We start from the raw sequence: 24,019 nt of genomic DNA on the forward strand, positions 1-24,019 counted from the left end.
AGTCACACTCGTGGCAATGGAGGGTCTCTTAATTAAGGGGCTGGGGAAAAACACGCAAGCAGGCTTTGAAAAGGCCTTGCCCTTCTCAGATGAGGATTGGAGCTTTCTATCAGCATCTGCTGCTATTTATACCACCATCCATCACCTGCTGCAAGATGCATCGCTTCAATTTTATTGTCAACACAGATGAAACATTTTCCAAAATGCTCCTATTTGTTTTGACTCTTCTTTTTTCTTTACAGCTGTTGTTACACTGTTTTTTTTTTTTGTATCCTGCTACAAAGCCTGGTGCATCTATATTTTTCATGTGGATTCCCAAAAAAAAAACAAAAAAAACATTTTTGTGAAACATCAAAGGCCATCATTCACTTTAAACAAAATATGTGGATCATTTAATATGGAAACCCATTACGTGCATTGTGTGTTTATTGGGATGAAGTGTGTAAATTGTGATTGTGATCATTTTACTCTCACAACGGTGCAGCAAGTGGAATTAAACCTTTAACCTTTTCCAACACTGAGCCACAGTTGCCCTCGTTTGCTTTGTTGTTTGTCGTACCCTGAATAGTCCTTAGATTTCATACATTTTGTTTGACAAAGTTCTGTTTTTGTTTTTTGACAGAATGTTTTATGATGATTGAACTGCATTACCTTTTCTACTCATCTGATATTTGTGAGTTTAGTTGAGGTATTATTTTAGCTTTAGAGATGTAAATTTCAAATTTAATTTGTTTTGTGAGCTTTGTTCTCTTCTGTCATCCCTGCTGTTGTTGTCGTCATTTAGCAATATGTTTATAAGTTCTCAGAAATCAATCAAATTTTAATCAGTTGCCCATGCAAATACAAAACAGTTTTTAATTGATCATTTAATTTAGAAAAAAATCTATCCAAACTATCCATTTGAAAACATTCTTGGTCAAGGTTGTCATGTTCCATTTCTATGACTTTGAATTGTTTTTATTTCAAATGTAACAGGATGTCCACCTTCCAAAAAGTGTTTTTAGCTCCATCTCTTTTTTTATTTTCAATCATGAACACTGACCTTAATGTAAGTGATGAGTCTAGAGATGGGTTGTGTTCAAAAGAATCTACTCTAAGAGGAAATGTTTTGTAGTTTATCAGAAGAGCCGACTTCCCATGGTTTCTTCCTTTCGCTGCTCAGCTCTCACTCTCACTCTGAGTGGCTCCTCCCTTCTCATTGCAGAACTTTGTTCTCATTGGTTGCTTGGGGGCCATTACAGCCACTGCGAGGAAATTTGACAACTCTGCACATGTCAGTGCTTCTACTCCGAACAAAGCCTTGTGCATGTAAGCAGACATCATGAACAGATTTATTAACTTTGTTCCAGTACAAATGCTACATTTGGGTTATTTAATCTGAATCCATTTCAATCAGATCAATGAGTTTTGTGCATGTAAACATAGCTATTGAGATGATGTGGCGTTTAAACAAGAACCTTCTCAAAAATTGCACTGCTGAAAGTGAGAAAAGACAGGAAGTCTATCCATCTCAGACCAATGTCAGAGAGACAGATAACTGTTAGAATAGAAATTGTTGTCAATAGATCTTGTTTAGAGGAAGAACGCGTGAATCCATGGGAAGAAATTACAAGCTCCATTCAGAACACTCATTTTTTTAAAGAAAATTAACTCCGGTCCCTTATTGAGCCCGTTGAACACACTGCCAGGTACAAGATAAAATAACCAATTTATTATTTAGGTGAGATTCCCAAGGTTACATAGTCAGTTACTGGAGCTGAGATGCCTGAGAACCTAACCTTCCACTTTGCTGCCACACACTGATACCGTTACATTTTTCATACTGTATGACAAGCGAGTTGTCATGCAGCTCAAGATTGATAAGAACCTCCTGCAGAGAAGACTGTTAGAAAAAAAAAATGCAAACACAGACAGACTGAGGTACCCTTTCGGATTTCTCGGTGGAAAGTCATGCCAGCAAGTCTTTTGAAATTACAGGATCCTTCCCTGGAGAAACAGAATTGCAAATAAACTTTTCCTATAATTTTGTTGGCTGGATAAGGATATATCTTGGAGTTAAAATATTTCTGCTGTCATAAAAAAATGCTTCAAAAATGTAAGGTTTTGAATTTATTCAGTGTAATTTCCTCTAAGGTTGCATGATGGAACAGGCGGTAGCACTGTTGCCCTGTGGCAAGAAGGTCATGGTTTCTCTCTGGGTACTCTGGTTTTGTCCCGCAGCCCGCAAAAAAGATGACTGTTGGGTAAAATGTTCTCTCTTAAATTAACCATGTGTGTGTGTGGATGGATGTGTGGCCTTGCTTTTTGATGAAATGTAAGGATAATTTTCCCAACAAATTAAATGCTGTGAAGACCAACTGCTCCGTAGGGTAAGGAACAAGCTAGCCATGGTAAAGCTTAGGGAAAATGTCTGTATGTAGTTACTAAAATGAAAAGAAGTCAGTACAAAATCTTCAGTTTACAAAGCACTTCCCAGCTGTTCTGTGAAGAGTGTTTATTAGAAAACATTGGTGAATAAACAGCATTTTAAAGACCAAGAAACACAGGAGACAGGTCAGAGAGAAAGCTATGGAGAAGCTTAAAGCAGAGTTGGGTTATAAAATAATACCAAGCATCTACTAATACATGTTCGCCCACCTAGAGACAGGCTGGACCGCGTCGGCATTAATCATACAAGTAGCCGAAAGGTAAAGGGTCACTATGCAAGAACTGGCAAAGAAGAAAACCATGGCTCAAGAAAAAGAACAAGTCCCTTTGGCGGTTTTCACACAGGAATCATGTGGCACAAGGTGCTCTGGTCAAAAGAAGGCAGAACTGAACTTTTTGACCCACATGCCAATTACTATTTGTAGCAGAAAAACAAGACTGGATTTTACACCGAGCACACAACTTCCACAGCTACAAACCGCAGGCAAGAGAAACGCAGTGGACAGTAGTTGGAAAACTCCAGTGGAAATTGAAGTGGACAACAATGGACGTGGAACGAGTGCCAGCAGCCGCTTGAGCATGGCGAGTGACGTCTTGCTTGGACTAGTTTTCAACAAGAGGTGTGAAACCGTTAGTGAATACGGTTCAAATGATCCCAAATTGGGGTTCAGTTGTTGTGGGATGGAGGAAGAGCCAAGCCCAAAATATGTGGTGACATCCTTTGGCAAATATTTGACTTGGAAAATAAGTATGCTTGAGTGTGCACAGATGGTGCCAGGGCAATAACAGGTCATCACAGTAGAGTGATTGTCCAAATTCACTCTGCAAATTCCAATAGATTTGTTGCATTGTCCACTGAAGAAGATGTCCAAATAGTTAACATATGTAGCAAGCACCACCAGCTGCGTTTCCATTACAAATGTCTACATTACATTAGTGTAAAAAACACAATTTCTCATTTTTGATGTTTCCATTAAATAAGAAATGCAATTAAAAATCACACATGAAGAAGTTTGTTCATGCAATAAGACATTAAAAACATGCCACGACATCATCTACTACTACATGCGACTACTTCCTGTCTTCTTCGTCTTTGTGGTTTGCACCAGTGGCAGCATCCGGCACTTGATCATGTGACTCGTGTGAAGCCAAAACAAAAGTGTTTCCATTGCAGATTTGCAGAATAAACTTTGATACAGACAAAAAAGATTTTAAAAATCCTTTTTTATCTTTGGTTAAAAATCCAAGAGCCATTTGGACCAGTTGACCCTATGAAACATGAGAAAACATCAACCCGACACTAACAGACCTACAGCAAATTGGTATTTATTAAGGCCCTTTACCACATCCTCTTATAGTAGTAAGTTAACAAAAAATAAAACTCTAAACTCCATAAATAAATCAAACTAAATTGTTAAACTGACATATAAACATGTAATACAAATAATAAAAATGTAAAAAAAAAAAAAAGAATGCTTTGAACTAATATACATGTAAAAAGTTAAAAGTTTCTACATCTGACTTGCAGGATGGCAACTGAGACAAACTTTCATCCTCTAATCAGACAGGTTTTGATACAATGCACCCAAACTGTAATTATGAGTTAGTGAGAATTGCAATATTGCATTTCCACGCTGAAACTGCTTGGTAGTCCAGATCATCAAGTCATAAATATTCCACTGTTGATTTACCATTTCATCGCTGCTGGCAGATTTCATTGGCTGTAATAATATATGCAATATGTCCCTCCAGTGTTCTTGTTCCACTTCTGATTATGAAATACATTATTCAAGTAAAAGCTGATTTTTTTTTTCACAGCTTCTCATTATTCATGCAGACCAAGAGGGTAATCTGTTATTTTCTGACTCGGTCCTACAAGGCGGTTCAGTGTGTAATCAACGCCGGGAAAAGCAAAGTTAACAGTTTTGATTTATTCTGAATTTTCCCTCCATTTTCCTGATTGGCAGGCTATTGTGCCCAACTTAAGCACCTTAGCTTTGCTGAAGCAATTTAGCAGCATTATGACTTTGCATAAACCTTGAATTAAATGACCACATAAAGGTGTGTGAAGTTCGAGTTCAGAATTTGAATACTACTTTTTGAAGTTGCGGCGCTGAAAAGGCCTTCAAGGTTTTGTGTCTCGTATCCATGGCGAGTTGTTTTTTCCTGACCCCGGAGGTTAATGAACAAGTCAAGCCTCTTAAGGTCATGGAGTATTTGTCAGAAATATGGCTTGTTAGGCTGATGTTCAGTCACGCTGCTCTTGCTGTGTGTGAATATTTATGGTGTGTGTGTGGTTTTTTTTTTATTGCATCGATATTCTTCTATGGCTCTGCGCCTGGAAGTTTGTCCCACATAATCAATTTTTTATTTTTTATTTTTTTGCTTTCTTCGCCTCAGCAACCACAGTGAACAATCTCAATCCAATTAGATATCCTGAATTAAGAATCAGTTCTTGATTAAACAAAATAGATTAAATATCATATTAGGAAGTTTTCAAAGTTTTTTTTTTTTTTTCTATTGGCTTTTTTTTTTTCTTTGCTTCGTTTCGTTTATTTCTCATGTTCTCTGGTACGAATTGTTCAAAGCCAGCTCGGTTCTGTTTGTTCTGTTTCAAAGCCGCACTGCGGTGCTACATTTAGGCATTAAGAATTTATTTACTCATGAAACAGAGGCGCTCGAGGGTCTGTGTTTGATGCTGATGAAAAAGGAAATCTGAAGAATGGTTGAGCCTCATTGACAGACTCCTTATGAGACGCTGCGGCATGAATTACTCTAATTTTTGTGACAGGGCACAGTGTGGTGTGAACATCCATGCTCCTGTTCTGTAAAAAAAACAAAAAAAAAACATATATTTTCCAATCTGTGCATTGCAAACTAAATCCCTCAGTGTACAGTATCTGTAGAATAGCATGTACATCTGTTGCCGTGGCGAATTGTCGTTGGATGCGGACCGCTGAGGTAACTCTGCCTCCATTTATCCACAACGCGGGATGAAAATTAAAGATTTAGCCGCAAGTTTCTCCATTTCAGCCAATTCCTGGCACGCGTTATTTTGATATGTGTCATTGGCCGCTGTGTTTAATTGGGAGCTGTCTCCGCAAATATAAGCTCAGGCGAGAGGGATGGGCTTGACAGCAAAACAACATTTCCCCACTGGAGAGCAAAAACCTGCCACTAATAAAAGATGTGATCGGCTCTTTTGTGTGTTTTCGTATGACAGACCATTAGTCTATCTGTCTATCTATCCTAAATTACAGGCCATGCAATCAGGGGAACACAAATTCAAATTTCCACATATTCATACATTCATATTTTCAGCATATAATTAATTACGCCAAGGCAAATTCATATGACATTTTAAATACAAGATGTCAAAAAAAAAAAGAGAACCACAAACTGTGATGCTGATCATAGCCCAGCGGGGTCATATATATATATTTCACTGCCAGAGAGCAATAAATACAAATAAATCAAAATGGAAAAAAAAAGTGTGTTGGTCAATGGCAATAAACAAACTGCTGATTTAATTCACACAGCAGCAGCTCATATAGATGCTTCTGCAGTGAGTCGAGTGATTCATAGAAATAGATAGAATATGATGGATTGTGAAACAGAAACACTGTACTGTTGTGTGTTTTTCTTGTGTTTAAGTAATAAGTAAATTACTTGCATGATAAATTCAAATGAGCTCAATAATTTCCATTTTCATGACAGTTTGTTCTTTTGTCTCTCTCTCTCTTTCTACCAAAGAAATAGGAAAGTGGCATAAATGAAGTAAGAAACGTACTAATTGGTAGCAAGTCCGACTTCCTCCCAGCTCCGACATGTAAGGTGAACTTTGTGTTACAATATGGCCGCTCCTCACGTCAACAGCTGTGGTGGAAATAAGTTTATTTTACAAGACACACATGTTAAAGTTTGTCTTAAGCCAATGTTACGTGCAGCACCCGTAACAATAAACTCAGCAAATGAAAAGTGGTGTTTTATTATGGAACATAAAGTTAAAATGATGGTTGTAAAAGCCATAGCAATCAGTGTTTATGGGCATCACCATGTTGAAATTTCGACTTCTGGACCAGAACGCTGTTACCTCGGGTCAAACCCGGCTCAAGTTCCCACTTCCCAGGTAACTGGAACGCAGTTTGGATTAGATGGTTTCCATTTTTTAAAAATATTTCTGGCAGACACATCGGATTATCTCTGCAGATATTCGTGGGTCGTTTCTGTCAGGCTTCAACTTCTGTCATCTTTAAGATTTCTGGTTAAGTCAGTAAACTGCTTTCTCCTCACACACGTCAGCACACATACACACCAACTCAGAAAATATGTAGCATACGGCAGTACTTTTTTTTTTTTCTTTTCTTAAATACAAACCAATACATTTCTAGTTAGAAGAGTACGTCTGCTTCTCTAAAGCTGAGATCACCTGCTGATGCCACATGTTATTTTCCTTATATATGCTGCTGTCTTACAGTCTCTTTGTTCTCACTGTTCTGTCACGCTCAAACTAAACACACCCACACAATCACAGATTCCTGCAGCCTCCCGGTGTTTCATAGGGTATGTAATGGTGGATATGACAGTAAAGTCTCCAACTAATCTGCTCTGTGTTTCTGCAGCTTGATAATGAACACCTGTGGAAGTTTCATTATTTCTCCAAGATTACAGAAAATAATTGTCTCCAGGGAGTTTTTATAGAAGAATTTCCATTGTTATATTTTAAGGCCTGATGTCGGATTCATAAAAAACTAAAACATTATCTTGAGCCTCCTTAATGGGTTTTTATAACAGTATGTGAACAAAATTAAGAACATATATTTTAAAAGGCAGACAGTAAAAGTACAGATATATTGATGTAAAAAATTGGGCCAATGTCAATATCAGATATTAATATTGCTGTTATAACCGATATTTACCGATATTATATTTTGCTACGGTTTTGATACCTTTGGAAAAAAAGAAAAAAGAACAACAAAACAACTAGAAACAAATAGCAACATGAAAACTAATGTAGGTTGTAAATATGGGCCCTGTTTTATCTATGGACAGAGACTGCTATGTTAAAAAATGACTAATATCATGGGGTGCTGTGGTGGCGCAGGGGCAAAGCACAACCCATGTATCGAGGACTTAGTCCTCATGCCGGTGGTCGCAGGCTCGATTTTTGGTGCATGTTGTCCCCCTCTCTCATAACCCTCTTTCCTGTCAAACTACTTTCAAATAAAGGTCACTAGAGTCAACAAAACCTTTAAAAAATGACTAATATCGACCGATATCAATGTTGGTACAGATATATCGTGCATCGCTTTTGATTTTTTTCTTGCTGAATAGATGCTTAAGTCTTATTCACGATGCTTACAATCTAGCATCTTCTTTAAGGCAGAACATTTTAATTCAATCAATAGTCTATATGTTCAAATAATCAAAACATTGTTGCACAGCACTTTAAAACCTAACAGGACAGAAGCAGTGCACGCTGAAATTCCCATGTCTGATTCTGAATGCTAGTTGTCTTTATGAGCTGCCATGATTCAACTGGTTCCTTTCACCTGAATCTGTTTTATTGGCTTTTTATAGTGCATTCTTCCCCATTTTGTGCTTTTTATCTTTCTGCCACTCAAATGGGCAACCTATGAATACTAAGCCATTGTGAGAAGATAGTGATGATGGCACTATTCCTCTTACTTACCTAAACATGAAATATGGTACGTTTATTAAAAAATAAAAAAATCATGTTTGTTAAACTGTCACTATGTCCTAACAGTATATGAGACAGAAATCTTGAAATTTTGAGCTCCTCTCCTTTCTCTCAGTGCTAACTAGAAACAACCAATCAGAGCCAGGAGGCGGGTCTTAGTGTTGTCAATCATGCCCACTCTCTCCCCCCCCCTGCTCTTTGCTAGCCTGCAGCTGCTCCCTGGCCACCGATCACAGCAGATAAACTATTTTGCTGGAACGCCAAGCTGTTTCTCCATTGTTAGCATATGTAGCAGCTAGCATGATTGACAGCCCTAACATCTTCCTCCTCACTCTGATTGGTTGGTTTCCTTCAGGAGTATTACAACATGATTATACTTCACCTATCTCACTATATCACGACATGGTGACAGTTTTAATAAATATGTACAAAACATATTTTCTCATAAAAGTTACATACTGTTACTTTAAATGGATATCGTCCCCTGGCCCAGCTATTAACCCGTACCTCTTTCAGTTTCACATGCATGTATACTTCTCAGTACTAACGCATACTCCTTTAGCTTTAACTGAACATGGCTCTAAACCCAAAGGAAAGTGAAAGAAAATACATAATTACAGCACTTAACCTGTTCAGAGAGAGCTGTTAAATACAAGTCAAATCAACTCTGGAAATTTAAAGCCAGTGATGACCATCTGGGGATGTGTAGTCTCATATTGAAATGACATTCAGTGCTTCACACTGGAGCCTTTGTGTATTGACAGCTTATAATATAGCAGACAGTGAAAGGTAACACTAACATCACTCACAAGAGAAAGTTCAGTCTCTTTTTTTGTTTGCTATGGTTAGGTGTTTTCTTCTTTTTTTTTTCTAAATTATTCTACTCACTGAAAGTTTCCGATTTGCATTGGCAAAATTAAATTGCCAGCCTCTTGTTGCAATACTAATTCAGCCCCAGAGTTCAGTGCGCACAAAATTGGTTTCCAGTTCTAACAAGGTGCAACTCGGTAACAACACCAGAGACGGAGACTGTGAGACTTTAGTAAGGACCTGGTTATATTTAGCTCTTAATGATGGAATAAAGAAACAAAGAAAAAAAAAACAAGACAAACTTCAAGGTACATGTTTGTGGATACCGACTAATTACTGTGGACACATGAAGGTGGCTTCCCTCTCCCTGCTGACTGCTTCAACACGACCTTGCTGCATCAGAAACATATATTTTTTAAAAACGGCTCACTGAGGGAGTAAAGTAAAGATTGCGGCCTTAAAAGCCCCCGAGCAGCTGGTCCTCCAGGACTCCTCCATATGGATCCCGAGGGTCGGTGTTATTTTCGCATTTAGGCCCGACCGACGCACTGAGGGAAATTAGAGTTCAGCCCACCAGTCTGTCTGCCTGCCGACGAGTCCAGTGAACTCCTAGCAAGGATCCGTCCCGGCTGTAGCCATAGCAACAGGCGAGATCTAATGCACTCTGCTTGAGTTGGCCAGGTGGCAATTTTATTGAAGAGAACTTCCTCGCACCTTCGCCAAGTAATAAAAGGGAAAAACATCAATATCTGTATCTGCACATACCCACATATGCCTGTATTTTGATATCTGACTAAACCATTGATTTTGTGCAGTTTGTGGAACTGTGCACTTCACAGTGATGATTTTCAGCGGCTCGAGCCGTCTGCTGTGGCGATCTGTATATATTTCTTCTTTTCTGTTTCCAATTTGTGCACAGTGAGTTTCTCATTCCATTAATGCATTAATGCTTACTTAAGCTAAAGACTAAGGCAAGAATTTCAAAGTAACTCACTTGCGACTAATAGAAAATAGAGCTAGTTGCTCTTTAAAGCTGTACGTAAAGAGAAACTGACCCACAAATAAGCTCTTCATTTTGCTGATAAACTGTGTAAATAGGTTTCCTAGAGTTCTATCTTTATGTTTCTGTGTGAATTTTGACACTTTTATGCAATTTGTTAAGTCCAACATTATTTGACCTAAAACCGTCTCACTACTGGCCTCTCTGGTCAAAAGGTTCTGAGGCAGTTGAATTTTCCTATTGGTTGCAGCGGTATGGCTTGGTACAACTTTGTCAGTTCTGGTATAAATACTATAAAAGCTGACGATTGCTGAAGGTATGGTGTTGAACGAATTGGCTGGCTGCAGTGCCGAGGAAGCAGGAGAAGCTAACGGCGGCTAATGGCCACTGTTGCTACTCGCTCAGGACCGACAGGCTGCCTTCAACCGAGAGTTTTGCCACAAAAGTCTCCAACAACAAAGAGAAAGACTTGCTGTATTTATTACTAGTTGTTGTGAAAAAAAAGTCACTGGAGGAGACTGGTAAATCGGTAACCATAACGATAAAGTGGATACATTGACAACAGCGCTTCTTTCATCCTGATCGCACCCTCACTCGACCGTGACTCTTGGCTCCGCCCACTTTACTGGACTTTTTCTAATTTTCCAAAGAAGGGGGTTTAGCTTTCAAAGGAGGGTTGTTCAATGCCGTCCAGTGACACTTAAAAAATGCCAAGGTCTGCCACACCTTGTGCCCAATAAATAGTTTCCATAGCTACACAGATTTGTTCTCTCTCTCTATTGAACATAATACTTCTAGGTTTGTGATGCTGCAAAAAGTGAACACATTTCTCTCTTAGCTACTTCTATCTGAATTATCTATAGTTAAGAAACTGTATGTTCAAAGTTTATGGATACAAAAGCAGCTGTTGCAGAGGAATGCCTACCCACAGGATCTTTGAAATAAAAGATTTGGAGAACAATTGGTTGCCTCTTTAAGGAGGAAATGGCCTGGTCATGACTTGGCTAAACTCTTCATGGCTGACAAGCTGAACCACCTGTTTAAAAAAAAAAATCATCCCGAATGTCCCAGTTTCCTCCGTTTTGTGGAAGAGACAATGGGACACATGAGAGGCTGAACGTAAATGCTAGAGACGCAAGAATGGGTTATTCTGCCGCCATGAGATGATTACAAAACAAGACGAATCAGATCCGATTTGACAATGTGATGGTAGACGTAGTCGGGATTGTAGTTTTATTAGAAGGGGTTTAAATGTTCCTGGTAGCCGTGTAACTGCAAATCGATTCGCTCTGACAGCCGAGTGACCGTCTGAAATGCTCAAAAGACGTAAGCGGGGAGTAAAAAGGTTCAGGGACAGATTTTTGTAAGCAGTTTCAGAACTTTCTTCATCTTTGACTGAAATCCAGAGACTTGGTTTACTTTTCTGTATTCCTCTTTTCTCCATTCCACATGGAAATCAAATCTCAGAGGTTTTGTGGCTCCTAGCAGAAAGGAGGTTATGTTTTGAAGCTTGGGCAGAGAAGAAAAAAAAAATCAGTTTTTTAAAGGAACCAGTCTTCTCATGTTTGTTGCTTGACATGCACATAAAACCAATCCATGAATAAAAACACCGACGGTGAAACTTTCACACACTCCCGCGCTCAGAACACCGTTTGCAAATGTGAAACTCAAGACTACTAAAAAAAAAAATCGTGATGCATTTGCATAAATCATTGTCATTACAATCGTCTGCCTTTCTGATTTCTGCTGTCGGTGACACGGTGGCGTGACAGCGTGATGATGCCAGACTCTGGGGAAAAAAATCCCACCTTCCATTCATCGGTGCCAACATTGCCAGCCCAGTTTTAATGGTAATCAAATATTAATGCTAGGAATTTGAAAGGGTAATTAGACGTGCTGTGATATGGCCTCACCCTAACCTCACCACCTGTCAGTCATGTTTGCATCTGTCCTATTTACTCAAGACGTCGTGAAAAAAAAAAAATGAAATAAAGAAATTCTTCTATCTTGAAAGAAACCAAAACGGAAAAGGTTTGGTGAAGAGACAGAGTGCCGGTCAGAAGTTTACATTCACAAATTGCTTCATTCAAGTTTGAATTTGATGCATGTGCCGTATTTTCCGCACTATAAGGCGCACCTAAAAACCTTCAATGTCCTCAAAAGCCGACAGTGCGCCTTATAACCCGGTGCGCCTTATATATGGACCAATATTGAGCTACAACAGGTCTAGCAACTAGAGTAAGCAGCTGCCGACTTCATTTTTGCCCGTAGAAGAAGAAGCGCGCGGTGCATGCTGGGATAGTTGTCAGAATGCTGGTTTGTTAATAAAGTTTGACTGACCTATCTACCTGCCGACCTGATAATCAAGTCGTCTGCAGGTCAGTTAGCACCACGTTCTCCACCAACATGCTGTGCGCGAACGAAGAAGGGTGACCATCATCCGGCCACGCCCCGGCCCAGTCGCGGAAAGCTCTCCTCGCCGACCCGAGTCGAACTGTTTTGTTGACATTCTTTATGTCAACAAAGTGGCTTTAGACATTCATCTGGGGTGCTTTGACTAGGGTTACCAAGGGACCAGCCCCTATACATTTAAAGCCAGGGGTCGGGGGAAGAGAGACAGAGACTGCGGCAGCAGCGTGTCGGTTGGTCTGTGTTACCCAGAAAGCAGTTAGGCGAAATATCACAACACCAACACCGTGAGTGAAACAATGACTGAGGCAGCCTACTATATAAAGTACTCGGGGACCATTTCTTTATTATTACACGTCCACATTTGTAGAGAACGGAACAAATCATGTCCTGTATAGGTTTGATACGGGACGGGTGGCAACCCTAACCGTAGCGTCTATTCTATGCGCCTTATAATGCGGTGCGTCTATTTTAAAAGTTTTAAAACTTTTAAAATAGAACTTTTAAAAGTACTTTTAAAATAGTTTAAAACTATTTTAAAGTTTTAAAATAGGCCATTCATTGAAGGTGCGCCTTATAATCCGGTGTGCCTTATAGTGCGGAAAATATGTTAGCTTCAAATTTCAAGTCATAGTCTATACAACTAAAAAGCTGATTTATTTCAGTAACTAAATTCACAAAGTAAACCCTTAGTTTCCCCCAGAAAACTTGTTACATCCAGTGGTTGGGTGCCAGGACAGTCATTCATCCAGCCTGTCGTGTTATTGAGTTAACTAATGTTATAGTTGAAAGGAAATTTGAAAATATCACTTGATAATTATGTGATATTGGAAGACTGAAGATTAATACTTGAACATCATCAACTATAAAGTCTTAAAAAATGCAAACATTTTAAAAAGACATAAATAAATAAGCAATACTTAGCCTGGTGGGGACACAAGCAAAGCCTGGTGGCCCGCCAGACTTATAATACACCAGGGGAAACCCTGAAAACATATTATGTAGCTTAATTATAGAAAGACTAATGACTGTAAGAGCTTTATTGTTAAATTGTGATCATTTTCCTCTTAGAAGCAACATTTAAAACTAGAATACTACACCAAACCATTAAAAAATTTCAATTTTTAATACAGAAATGTGGAATTAATGAAAAGTAGGTTTAATAACTCCCTTAAGGTTGTTATTTTGAACAGGTAGTTTTTATTCTTATTGGTGGTAAACGTCTGAGCCTGCTCACATAATTGAAACCCTTTGTGAGTGAGAGCAAATTTCCATTAAACTCAAAATTTTGCACCAATCATAAAAAAAAGAAATCATTGAGGTTCTTTGCTAATTCATCATTCCACTACGAAAAGAGAACAGTCAAAATGCATAATTACAGATTCAGAAATAATATGACAGCCTGGCGAGTAAGTAAATGTTTTACCACCGCTTGAGTTAAACGTTGATGCAGAAAATGTCAAGTAATATATATAAAGAATGGGGTTGCAATTTAAACTTAATTTAATCAGTTAAAAATTATATAACTTTGCAAGTTGATTCTCTGTTCCTGGCACTAACTCGTTAAAGCTGAGGTATGTAACTTTTATAAAGTGTTTTTATTTTTTCATATTTTTTGAAACCGTCACCATGTCGTGAGAGTCTGAAAAAAAAAAATCAAGCTGGTCCATGTCCTCCCAGTTATCCTTTTGTCTTCTGAAGAAATTCTTCGCTCCTAGTCAAAATCAACCAATCAGAGCCGGGAAGAGGGTCTTGGTGTTGTCAATCAACCTCGTAAGCGCTGCCAAATGTGTTAATGGTGGAGAAACAACTTACCATTCTAGTCTGCTGTCATCGATGGATGCGTTAACTAACCTTAGCATTCAGCATGACTGAGCATGATTGACAGCGCTAAGAACCTCCTCCTGGCTCTGATTGGTTGTTTCTGACAATCACAGCCATTATTTTTGGCTCTGGTATTTTTGTACTTTTGGGAAAACTGGGATAAGGCAAAGGAGCTCAATTTTTTTTCACAAATTATCCATCTCATTTTATACGGTTACAACATAATAATTTCACCAAATGTAGCAATATTTTTAATGAATACGGCTATCAAAATTGTGGGAAATTAAGAACATACTCATATCATAATGTTGGTTCTAAAATCGAAATGGAAAGATTTCCAAAATGACACACTTTCTGGTCAGTTCTGCTCGTGACTTCAAGTTTCCCACAAATACCAACAACACTCACCCCAAATCGGTTCTGATATCCTGTTGTAAATCAAGCGTCTTTAAATCTCAATATTTTATTCTTACAAGTTGCACTCTGTCACAAGATGTGGTGCAGAAAGAAGCATTGGCATCGGCATGGTAACGGTTACAATAAAAACTACCTGTTCAAATAAAGACTTTGCTTTTCTTTTTCTTAGTCCAGTACTAAAGACCATTTCTGTGCCCACATTATTCACGTTGACTCTGCAGCAGTACCTGCCAAAGACCTAGACGTGAAACACCGGCAGCCTATTGATCACAGCGAGATAACTCAATTTCTCAAACAAGAGATGGAATTGGCTAGTTGCACAATTTCATTTTATCTACTCTGCACAGCTCTCTACTGTTTCACAAATGGTCCACATGAGCATAACAAATGCTTGTCAGCTGCAACGAACATTGTGTTAAAAGAAGCTAAACTGCTTTAGTCAATGAGAAACAAGAATACACCGAAGTTGAATGAGATAATCCCCACTAATCCTCCATGTAAACGGCATCATTTATGTACATGTAAGAGGAGAAAGGAAAAAAAAAAGAATATGATAACATGAAAGGAAGAACAAGTTATGATCCCAAACGATCAATATGTAAGGCTTTGGGAGCGGACAGGAGCGATTTGCTGTGTTTTTCCTTGTAACGGTGATGGTTTAAAAAAGTGGTTTCCGAAGAGCTTAATGCATCTGCCACTGTGATTGCGGTCCGTCTGCTGGGCTGTCTGAAAGCCGGCTGAAAAGCTGCCGCCGTTCAGAATCTGTTACTGCAGCCGTCTCAAAGTACAGCCCAAAATGCACAGCTTTTTCAGACATCAGATGTCGTAATCATTTACGAATATTCAACAGTATAAACAACTGATTATTTTATTAGGTCTTACTGGTAGACTCTAAGAAGCGTATTTGGGCTGTACTTTATGTTATGGACTTGTTAACATGAATCTCTCTTAATTCTTTTGGTTTAGCTTTGACAACTTGCTTGTTTGTGTTGAATCAACATAAAAGTTACACATTTTCAAAGGAACTTTTTACATAGACTTCATTTGAAAGAATTAAGTTCAATGCTGCGTTCGTATCCTTTGCCTGACGTCATGAAGCGCCACGGTCGGGACAGATCCTGTACCGACCGTGGTGCTGTGGTGGTGCAGGGGTTTAGCACAACTCACATAAGCAGACATTAGTCCTCGAGGCAGCCGTCGCAGGTTTGATTCCAGGCCTGACGACCTTTGACGCATGTCTTCCCTCTCTTTCATTACCCGCTTTTCAGTCTATCTCCTCTCAAACAAAATCCCCCTGAGCCAAAACACACAAAACATTTTTCAATTGGCTTCTTTATTTGAAGTAAACAATGATTTGAGTAAGACTGACATTTGTCAAGTTAAAATCAATTTTCCCCAACTACTTGTCACCAATTGAAGCAATTCAATGAAGTTGATTCAACTACCTTCTTTTTTCAGTGTAAACCAGTGTTCATCATTTTCAAAGGTGATCCTCAGCTTAGAACAAGACAGTTTTTTTGAGGTTACCATTTCCACTTCAACTTTTCATCACACAAACTCTCGTGACCCTTCTGGAAAATTAAAGCGGTCGTCCAGCCTTAGCGTTGATGCCACATTGTGAGAGACATTGCTTCTGCGTGCCTCAAACGACCTGCAAAGTTCAAAGACAGAAAGACTCTTTGCCTTTGCCATCTGGGGGGTCAATATAACGTGGACGTCTGCCAGAAAACAACATGAAAGTCGGACTTACCCGCTGATTTAGAATTTCTTAGGTTATCGGTCCTAAAGGTTACACTGATCAAACGGCGTTGAATGCAAATACTTTTAGATTTGTCTCTGGTGTTAGGATTCTGCTCAGCAGAGTTAAGTCTTTGTAAAGCCAAGGTGTTATCAGACTGCTGTTGATGCCAGAGAAGTAGGTTCTGGCAGCAGTGGCGAAGCCGGACCTTCCAGGCTTAATTATTTCACACATTTCGATGCTACATGCGGGGTGTGAGGTGCAGGAGCGTGTCGAGCAAGCACGTCTAAAGCTCACTAATTCCCCTTAATTGCTAGTGGTCAAGTGTAACTCGCTGTGAGTTTTTGAGCTTGTGTAGCAGTGCGACAGCGGAGCCAGAGAGTGATGATGACTCATCACATAAAGGGCTCAGTCAGTGCCTGACCTCCAGCGAGGCCTGACCTGCAGGATGACACACACACAGTTATAACACTGACTCCAGAGTTGCTGCCTGAAGACGAACGGCTGTCCAAACGCTCCACAAAGTGCACCGCGAGATAATTAGGAAATAATGCACTGATGCTGAAAAGAAAGACAGAGGGAACTTTTGGGAATCACTTGTAATTACCAGCTCTCGTCTGTTTACACGACACATTCATTGCTTCTGTAATGACTGCATACTGTACACGGCCCAGCCCTGGCACACATGGGAGGTGTGATTTAGATTGAGGCAAAACAGTTTGTTGATGTCTGTAAGTGTAACTTTAATATTTAATTTAAACATTCTCTATGCAGGGGCGTCAAACTCAGTTTCATTTTGGACCGTATCAAAAATCTGAACGCTCTTAAAGGGCCGGTTGTGCCAGAATGTATTGATAAAACCCATTAAACTGCTAAAATAGTAATAAATGGCTGTTCCTCCAGGATTTTACATTTGTTTTTAAGTTTTTTGTAATCAAAATCACATATTTTGTGGTGCCAAGTTAGAAATATTTGTAAGGAAGTTTTGTGATATTTACGGTAATGTATGACTTTAAATGTGACTTTTTAATTCCTCGCTGTAACTGTAACTTGACATCAAGCAAGGCTGAGGCAGCAGTCAACTAAGCCCAATGTTTTTGATGAATTTTGAGAAAAATTTGAAGTAAAATCAGAAAAAATTTGGAGATCCGTTGATTTCATGTGAATTTTGCAGAAAATCTGGAGGGACTTACTGATGTCATTTGGAGCTCAGAGGGCCACATAAAAAGTTGCCGGGCCAGATTTGGCCCCCGGGCCTGGAGTTTGACAGATGTGCTCTATTCTATTCAGAGAAGAAAAATAATATTTAAGAAGATCCAGATTTTCTACTGCACCTCTACATCCAATATATTCCTCAAAAGTATTGATTCTTTTTAAATCTGGCTTTACCCCACATTTTATAATGCTTTTGTGAACTTTCCACTTTACCTCTAATCACACAAGTCAGTTCACCTTATGTCCTTTTGTTTACAGCAACACACACATTTGTTTGCACACACAGCCATAATTAACCATCAATGTGTTTCACCTACGCTTCTTTCCTTCTTCAATTTAAGAACGAACACAACCCAGCTACACGTGTCCATTTGCAACCCGCATATCATGTTTATGGATTCACACTTGTGTACCTTGCATCAAGTCTGTATTTTATAAAAGGAGAGAAGAAAATAAATATGAAGACCATTATGAGGGCGAATATGCCCTGCTGTGTATCTCAGCTTAGCTTGGAGTTGGCCTAATTACAAAGACAGCGGTTCTAAAACCCCCGTCAAGCCCTCTCAGCTTTCATAATGTATTCATGATGGGGTAATTCATTTTTCTTCACAGGAGCTTCTACCCATCTGAAACTGAATTCAACCAGCATCTTTTTTTTTTTCCAAACAGGTGCCTAATGAGACGTTCAGCAACCAAAACTGGATTCACGTGTTAGGAGTATTCTAAGGGCCGAGACAATAACGAACGGCGCTTTGCAACAGTGTTTTGTAGTTTGTCATATATCAGACCTATGTAAGTTATGAGAAAGTAAGGAATTTGAGCACCTTTTTTTTCTCAAATATTGCTAAATAAAATCCACTGCAGATATAGTCTTAGATAGTGTTTATTTCAGTATAAATCCATCTGTTCTGGCCTCTTAGGTTTGTTACAGGACATAAGTGAACAAAAAGCATCACAAAGAAAAATCCTCGGTGGTCAGAGATAAAGATGTGGAGACGTTCCTAATTATTTAGTCCACTGCGTTCTGGTGGGTTCATTATTTGTGTTGCGCAATGGTCTCATGTTCTCCTTCGAGCTGAAGATGAATGCTACCTGCTATTAGCATTTAAAGTGTGGGATCACTTTAAATGAAAGAGTAAAGACAAAACAGCTCAGTGCATGTTCTGCAAAACGGAATTGGCATTTCACAACGGCATGTCCTTGAACACCTTAGACGTTGGCGTCCACTTGTAGCGTCAAGCTTATTCGTAACGGCTAATGGGTGATGGCTTTGTTCCCTTTGCTAAATCATATTGCATTTTAATGAATAAACCATTTTCTTATTTAAAAAAAGAAGTGAACCGATTTCCACTTTTGTCTTTCACGTAATTCTTCAACTAGCTTAACACTTGTGTGGATTTAGAGCACCGCTCAGGAGGAGAGCAACAAAACACGAACTAGGTGAACAGGGTATGAAGCTTCAAAATCTTTAAATAGTGGATTTACTTAAAAGAAAACTGCCAAAGGAGGAAGTGGATTTTAACTTTACGTAAATAGTGTACAACACATAAATTGTTGGCAGAAACTAATAATGAAGCTTTCCTCCACAATCTTTGGCAAAAGGAAAACTGTGAAGGAGATTCGTGTCATAACCTTAATATAGACAGGAAAAGATCCAGTTTGAAAATTGTCAGTCCATTTATACGTTCTGGGTTTTTCTAAGTTGCATCATGATGGTTAAAAATGAATGACTGCTGATATTCAGACTGCGTGCCCTTAGCCCCCTGCCCATCCCTCCTCTAAGGGATCTCATTGATTTCTCCGAAACATGGCTGAGAATTACAATCGTTCTCCGGAAAGAAATCGCTCAGAAACGTGTCAAGACGGGTGAAAAATCGTCCGCCTGCCAGTGCTGAGCTTAGCCCACTGGGGAACCGGAGGCGGCACACAAAAGGCCGCTGCTGTTAAACTTCAACTCAAGGAGAAAATGTAGATTATGTCCGACTACACAGAATGTGTCACCGGTTACCTTGGACAACCGATGTTGGCTGTTTGGTTGTGATAACAGAAATTGCCCTGGAGTCACTCACCACGGCATTTTAAAGCACTACTGAGGATGTTGCATTAATGAACCTGAGTGAGACGTGTTATTTGGTGACGTCGCTTTCAAGCAGAATGGCCGGCATACATTAATGAAAATGCATAAAGTATCCTCCTACGAAGCGCCAGCATGAAAACACTCTTTTAGCCATGCGGTCCTCTAAAGGCCGATTAAATAAAGCCCTTTTTTGAATAAGCTGCTCTGTCACATCGCCCTTGCTGCTGAGTAATACCACAATCACCGTGGATATTTCAGTTATTGTAAATTCTATTATCACTGCAGGACGTCCGATTACCTCCCAGGCCTATTGTGCCATGTCAAGCTACTAGTATACAGATTACAGCACAGGATGCAAGGGATCCAATTACTCTGCAGTAATCTGATGTAATGAAATAAAAATAACCATCATGGAAAAGGCAAAGGCAATCCGAAGGGGGCAGAGGGGCTGGAGTTGAGGACGTCTCCCTTTTCCGTTCGACTTGTTGAAAAATCGTAATGGATGACTGCCTTCATCTGCTCGCTGCGTAGAATAATAATAATAATAATAAAGATAATCTAATAATGAAAATAACAGGGCTTTCTGCAATACATCAAACGTGGGGAAGTTGTAGGTTTCGAAGTCAGCCGAGCCAGCGGAGACGGGGCTGGCTGAGCACAGTGATCGATTAGGGATTTTTAAACACTCCTCCTGGTGAGCTCTGCCGCGGCCAAAAGAGCAGCTGGGGTTTTTCCCCCTCCTTCTGCGAGAGGGGGTGGAGGAGGGCCACAGATGGCACGGACCCTGCAGGTCAAGCGCTATTCGAGGATGCAAAGCGAGAGTGAATGAGTGCGTAAATTAATCCTGGCCCCTTGGACTGCGTCGCAATTTAGTGCGAGGCGCTCCACAGTAAAAAAAGCCTCCATGTTAAATCCATATTATGTATGACACATAAGCTATTAAAGAAGAATTCGCAGAACTACAACCGCTCCGTCAGCCGTGGAGGAACGTTATTGCTTCTTATTGATTCAAAATACACATATCACTTCACGCACGGCTCAGAAAATAATAATGTTTACCTCTGAGATGACTAAATCGCGGCGGAGAGAGATGCTTCCTTTCAGGCTCTACACCAGACCTCGTCGACAGGGAAAGGAAAGAGGGCTGACGTGAACAGAATCTGAGGAGAGAAATTGTAGCTTTGTTTGTTTGTTTCTTTTCTTTTTTTGACAAGTGGAGCACATTAAACGTCAAAAAGAACCAAAACAGGCATAATTAAAACCGTTTGTATCGAGCAGAGTTAAACCAAGTTCAAACCAAAGTGGGAAAAAAGGGACAATCAAACCTGCAGTGGAACTCTGTGACGTATACATTAACAGGAAAAACATGGATCAAGAAGCAAAAATTGAAGTTCTCCCCAAAAAAGTGTTGGAAAAAATGGTATCAGAAATTCACATGCATGAAAAAAACCAGCCTCCACAGTAACATGGTGTATTGAAGTTTAATTTACTGAAGGGAAGAGAAGCATCTTCAGGCTACTGTCAATGTTCCTTATCTTACCAAATATGTTGGCTTATCTAAAAACGCGTTGGTCCAAGACATGAAGAAATGCAGCATGTATTCTGAAAATTAGAAACTTGTTATACCTTATTAGTATGTATTGTGTGTGGCGCATCCCCATTTCATATAATGCATTTGTGTTGGGATGACGGAGGGCAAAAGGTCTCAGTTCTCTCCCGATGCATATCTGATTGCATTTGCTGATTGCATGACAATAGATAGTCTGAAGTAAATAGCACTCCAAAATCTCCTTCCTACTCATTTAATACTTTAGCATCAAAGTAAAATCAAGAGCTACTCCCGATTTTAGGATATGTAGAAACTAGAAGTGTGCCGATCGATCGGCCACAGATCATAATCGGCCGATTTCCGTGAAAAAGTGAATGATCGGTGATCTCCGATCAGTCTCTCGTTGTCAATCACCTGCATCTCATTCGCAGCCTGCGCGTGCAGCGGTTTCCTCTTTCCTTCACACTGCGCAGGCGCACGGCAACAAATCCCAAGCAATATGGTGTGGAACTATAGCGCTGAGAGTGAAAGGGGAAGTTTGCGTGTCGCGGTGGAAATTTACCTCGGGGGTGAAGCACGTCAAAATGGATCAACACAACGAATCTAATGTAACATTTAAAAAACAAGCACTTGACGGAGTTTGGCTACATCGAGGCTCAACGCAGGAAAAAAGGACATCCGGCCGGTAAAGCAGCACACAACTACCGACACTCACCCGGATTAGCATCACGGTCAGAAAGCTAAACAAATAACCTGAAAAATAATGTAAGTATTCGAGCTGGTGGTGTAAGACGCAGGTTCTGTTCTAGTTGTTGAACCGCCGCTAAGCGCTACTGGTAGTAATATTTCACAGACGTAGCGCCGTTTTTGCTCCACTTGGTAGTGAACTCTCACACCGAACCTCTGCTTAAAGCTGCAGCACTAACTTTAGTAACTTTAAAAAAAAAAGGAAAAGATTTTAGATATGTATTAAAACTTTCGCTCTCCTAACACTAGACAGATAATCTCTGAAAAAAATAATCTATCTCCTCTGCCTCCTCTTGTGTTCTCGGAAACAACCAATCAGAACCAGCATTAATCAGCTAGCCACTGAGAAACAACCAATCAGAGCCAGCATTAATCAGCTAGCCACTGAGAAACAACCAATCAGAGCCAGCATTAATCAGCTAGCCATGCTATCAGGAAAGATTGTTTATTTTGATGCAGCCTGCGTTTGACTTTGAGTGAAGAATTCCTTTTTTACTTGACAATATTTGATATAAGCAGATTTATTTGACTCATGTATAATTTATGGTACTGAGAGCCTTACTATTAAATATTATTTTACTGATTGCAGGTTTTTCAGTTGTCCTTTTGACTGAATAGCTGCTGTAATGTGCCTGCACGTACGTTGCATGTTTTATGCCTAAATTAGGTGACTTTATTGCCAGATCATTTTTTAATTTGGTCAGATCACATAGTAACATTTATACCTAAGCAAAAAATTAACAGCCAGTCCAGGTGATCGGCAAAGATCGGTGATCAGCAGTGATCGCCCTCATGGGTGATCGGTATCGGCAGCAAAAAACCTGGATCCCTAGTAGAAACACTTAATAGAGTATACACATGTGGACTCTATTAAGTCATTAGCAGTCATCAGGCAACTTCTGAATCTTTTTTTGGATCAGGTATAATTTTCTTTCTACTTTCCACTTTTGTATTGGTCTTTCACATTGAATTTCAATTAAATATATTTCTGTTTGTGGTTGTAATGTGACAAAATACAGAAGTGCTTTTGCAAGGCACTTTATATTTATAGATTCCACTGCTTTTAAATTGGACTCAAGGACAACATTATGTAATATAATGCATTTTGCAGACTGTCTGCGCTGATAAATTCTCTCACCTCTGCATTCTGAATGCTTGAAATAGCTCCAGTTGATTGCACGCTCTTATTTTCTGACTAACTCAATTAACGATTGTTTTGAACACTCACCATCTGTGAATAGAGCAATAAAATGTGTTTGTTGTTTAATGTTCAGGCGAGCCATATGTGCAGAAGCCAATAAACAAAAGCAAGATGGCGACATCACATAAAAAACTAATGCCAACCATCCTAACAGACAGGCACACAATGAATGTTAATAAATGTTCATACAATGAAATACAAACAAATGGCAAGGGGAAAACCAATGTGTTTTATATTGGCCATAAAGGCAAGTGCCTAGGGCATCAGTAGAATGGAGGATACATGAGCACTAGATAAACAAAAAAATATTATTCATGTGGCAGTTGTGCCCTAAGCCATTTTTCTATTACTTTTGTTGCATGTGGAGTGAGCAAACCACCACTGATACAAACAAAGACACCATAGGAAACCAGACAATGCCATAAACGAAGTACATTTTTCACATATATGCCCCGATGTAAGGTTTCATAAAACGGGCTTCATATCCTCATGTTTAGTTGCAGATAAAATGTTAGTTTTTGCATCATAACAGCACATGTTACAAGACAAACAATGAGCGGCTGCTGAAACAATAGCAAAGCACCCTTGTGTCAAATCGTTGATCATATTTTAAAATAATTATTGGGCCCTGCCATAGCAATGCATGGAAGGCACCTATTATTCTACACCTCAAAATAGGGGCACCACCAGGAACCTTGGGCCCCATGACAAGAAATTGGATTCCCCCCCTTGCAACTACTGTTACAGTTTCTTGAGTCTATCTGACCCATCAAAAGCATCATAATTTTAAAGGCTTGCAACTGCCTTGCTTTCAATACTGATACTAGCACAATATTCACTGCTAGTGAATTTTACCTTATTGCTTAATTTTTTTATTAGTTTTATCTCATTGAAATGTCTCTTC

General features: G+C 39.4%; 1 long non-coding RNA gene across 1 annotated transcript in view; it reads right to left on the reverse strand.

Moving 5' to 3' along the window:
- The window catches only part of LOC103465944 (uncharacterized), a 35,755-nt gene extending 13,543 nt beyond the window's left edge, over positions 1 to 22,212 (reverse strand). The window contains exons 1-2 of the long non-coding RNA XR_533882.2: positions 20,944 to 22,212; positions 20,678 to 20,778 (exon numbers count right to left, since the gene is read on the reverse strand). This is a non-coding gene — a long non-coding RNA (uncharacterized LOC103465944). The remainder of the gene's footprint in view (positions 1 to 20,677; positions 20,779 to 20,943) is intronic.
- Positions 22,213 to 24,019: the final 1,807 nt, after the last annotated feature.

The sequence above is a fragment of the Poecilia reticulata genome, chromosome 6, assembly GCF_904066995.2.
Source record: "Poecilia reticulata chromosome 6, P_reticulata-male-v2, whole genome shotgun sequence".
Classification (NCBI taxonomy): domain Eukaryota; kingdom Metazoa; phylum Chordata; class Actinopteri; order Cyprinodontiformes; family Poeciliidae; genus Poecilia; species Poecilia reticulata.